This window comes from Pygoscelis adeliae, unplaced genomic scaffold (genome assembly GCF_000699105.1).
Source record: "Pygoscelis adeliae isolate BGI_AS28 unplaced genomic scaffold, ASM69910v1 Scaffold286, whole genome shotgun sequence".
NCBI classification, from domain to species: domain Eukaryota; kingdom Metazoa; phylum Chordata; class Aves; order Sphenisciformes; family Spheniscidae; genus Pygoscelis; species Pygoscelis adeliae.
This window is the reverse complement of record NW_008825076.1, coordinates 7,643,286-7,646,906: the sequence shown is the minus strand read 5'-3', so window position 1 is coordinate 7,646,906 and position 3,621 is coordinate 7,643,286. Positions and strand designations below refer to the sequence as shown.

The following is a 3,621-nucleotide window of genomic DNA, read 5'->3' as shown; positions in this document are numbered from 1 at the left end:
AAGAGCGGATGCCAGCACTGTGTCTTCGGTGGCCAGCATAATCAGTCCGCGTGGAAACTTTATTTATTTGGATGAGAGCTTTTTGAGAAGGCAGAACTTCTCTGTATCTCCGCTGTCCAGCTCTTAAATCTATGTGCAATTCTGCAAGTCACAGGAGAAAACATAAATGAGACGCTGAACAGAGGAAATGTATCTGTGCAAAGGAAACTCCAAATTGGTCCCTCTAGGACCTCCAAACCACAATAACAAACAACAGAAAGAGAAGCAAGCGGCACTAGGCGACATGCATACAAAGCATGTACAAAGCACCCCATGAGTCAGACCGATGGCCTGTTTCCCTGCAATAACCAGGACCAAGCAGAGAGGCGATGGTCACCAGCAAGGCTTAGCAAAGCCAGCGGCAGTTGAAGGTCCTCAGGCACTGCTCTGTGATGAGGCAATACACGGACTTTGCAGCGCCCAAAACCCAGGATAGGGCCAACTGCTAAATTACATCCAAAGCTCGAGTTCCCTAAACGCCAGGAGGCTGCAGAAGCTATTTGTCTCTTAGCCCAAAGGCGTCACATCATAGAGAAACTCCCCAGAACAGCCACCTTACAAGAGGGTTATTCACTTCTTACTCATCCTCTGCTTGAATGCACAACAACTTTCAAGTGCAGACTTCTTTTCCGGTACAACGCAGCCTTAAAAAAGCCACATATTACCCTTGCCTCTTTTTAAAGATATAGAAGGTGTGCAGAACTCACGTTCAAGCTAAATCGTTCTCAAAAATGAAGTAGGGAAGGAAGCAGAGAGGGGAGGGGAGCCCCCGGCCCCTTGCTCGGGAGCCCCCCAGGAGAGGAATTGCTTTGCAGGCAGTGGCAGCAGGGCTGCCCCCAGCTCTTCACCCTTTCTGGGGGGCTTCTAGGGCTTGTCTGCTAGTGTAGCTGAGCCACACATGTGCGTTCAGGAAACACCGAATTACCGTAGCACCGAGGCTGTGAGCTGTGGCTCCTCAGTTGCCTCACTGCAGCCAGCTGGGACGTGCCTGCAGCAGGGCAGAAGCCCTCTATAGTAGGTTCGGGAGGGAACTCTGGGCTGGGACGCCTGCATCTGCTGTCCCCAGTCCCTGCTTCTCAGTCACAACCTCAGAGGAAACAGAAACTAGGGTCAGGAGAGCTTATAGCTGAGCTTTAGCTCTGACCCTCCAGTGAGGTCCCATTTTGGCCTCTGTATCTACACAAGAATTAAGCAGTATTCAGGCTCTGAGGCTCCAGAGGCCTCCTATCCCAGAAGAGGACCCCATGGGCTGACTGCAGGGTGACCAATACACCCTATATGAACATATATAAGCACTTACGAACATATGGGATATCTACATGTGGCATATGTACTGTGTAAGCCAGGTCAAAACGCTAGCTATCGTACCATCTGCTTGCATGTCTGTATGTAACCTGCTTTAACTACCCCTTCTAGGCTGGGTGATTTCCTTTGTTTTATTACCAAGATAGCATGTTCCCTGAAATATATTAGAAATATACTTGTCCTTCTGCTGAAGCAAGAGAGAAACATCAGGACCAGGAAAACTACAGTCTGTTAAGCTCTGTCATCTCTTATTTATCTAACACTCCTGGCAAATTACTCTGGATAAACAATAATTGAGATTTGTCCATGTTACATTTTGCGAATCACTTTATAAATTACCTTAGGTACAAAGTATGGTTTCTGCTTTCTATCTGGATGGTGAATAATGAATGACAGCTAACAAACAGCAAACAGCTCCTAGTGATAACGCTGCAACATGCACACAATGATTTGGAATTTGTAAACATTTCAATGAATACTAATGATTGTCTGAATAGCTAGAGATTACAAATAACACCAGATCACAAACAGTCACAGAATGAAAGTGGTCTGTGGGTTCGTTAAACATTATGGGGAAAAAAAAGCCCTTTCTCCATCACACCTGAGGTGATATCAGGTCCTCTCCACTGCGGCCGTGCTGCAGCTGCATAGCTGGGCTGCTCACCACCCCGGTGGGAATTCAGTCGGGTGTGTGGTTAAATCTGGCCTTCCTCAAGGCAGCGCTGAAGCCACACACTAAGTTCCTCGAAGCCTCCCAGGGGCGCACTGCACCCTCCAGCCGTTATCCAGGAGTTTCTCGCACACACAGCATCCTCTGCTCTCCCACCCATGGCTCCCAGAGCCCACAGTGACAGCCTCCATCGGGACGCGGCAGCGGCAGGGACCGAGTCCTCTGCTTCATGGAGTGGCTTGGGGACACTTGGCTCCCTGAGGAAGGGGACACATCGCGTCAGGCAGATGCAGGCCTGCCCAGCTGCCTGCCCATCAGGCACAGCCTGCCTGCACTGCCCCCGCACAGCCCCTGGAAAAAAGAAAGCCCGGATCTAAATGCGGAGCCAGCACATTGTCTCAGTGTTCTCAGGCAAGGTAAGGGACAGGATGAGGCTGGTCCTTGCTGGAGGCCAGGCTTTGGTGGGTGCCGCCAAAGGCCACCCCTGCGGGAGTGCTCGGCAGGCTCCCTGCCTGCGCCGTGCTGAGAGGTGCTCTCACCTCCCGGCTCTGCTGGCTGCAAATGGTTTACCGTGATTCAAAAGAGCCCTTTCACCCTCCTCCCAGCAGGATCAGCATCTGCTATCAAGACAGTGGCCGTGGTGGTGGGTTTGAAGAGGAATTCTGCGAGGCTGTAACAGTTCCTGATGTGAAAATAGCTGTTGGAGTAATGAGAAGGCAGCAAACCGCCTGGGCATTAGCTTCATGCATGTTTCTGGGTTTGCACAATTTTCTTGCTTTGCTTTTTTGATCTCTGTTATTCAAAGACGTACACAATTTGTCAGACTTCCCCAGAAAGAAAGGCATTTGGCCAGGGTCTCCAGCCAGTATCCTTCTCTGGTTTCCAGTGTTGCTGCTCTGCATGTCCCCCTGCCGTTCTCCAGAGATGGTGATTGTGGTGAGCTGATCCGATCCCGGTGACACGACACCCATGAAGACATTTCCACTCCTGCAGTCTGGAGCAGGCACCACACACAGGGGTTTTACAGTGGTAGGTAACTTCATCCTGGAGTATCATCAACTGAACAAAGTACTCAAACAAAAGTTATTCTCTTTAGCTATGAAAAGCTAAACAAGTGGAGGGAGGAGGGAGCTGGGGACTGTGGGCAAGGACTACTCCTTGGTTTGCAGACCAAGTGGCATGGCCACTTGGTAAAGAGTCACCTGCTCCCAGGCAGCCTTACCTTTTCCTCCTGCTGCCAGTGAGGAGCACGGTCAAGGGCATCACCCTCTTTCCTCCCCCTGCCCGGAGACCACTCCTGGCTGACCTCTGATTAAAAGACAGATTAAGCCTTGATCTCCACTCCTCTCCATGGAGGCAGAGACCCCGAGGCAGGAACCGTAAGCACTCCCCATGGCCTTTACCCTGGGGGGATGCTTTGGGGAGATGCAGGGATGTTCCTGTGGGGAATGCAAGGATACTCTGGGAGGATTCAAGGACGCTCCCGGGTTGAGGGGGAAGGAGGAATGTAGGGATGCTCCGGGGTAATGTAGGAACGCTCCCAGGTTGAGAGGGGAAGGGGGAATATAGGGATGCTTCAGGGGGATGCAGGGATGCTCGGGGGGATT

At 51.2% G+C, this 3,621-nt stretch overlaps 1 protein-coding gene across 1 annotated transcript in view; it reads left to right on the top strand.

Annotated features, from left to right (window-relative positions):
- Nucleotides 1-3,621, top strand: part of HRH3 (histamine receptor H3) — a 27,793-nt gene that overhangs the window by 21,411 nt on the left and 2,761 nt on the right. The window lies entirely within an intron of this gene.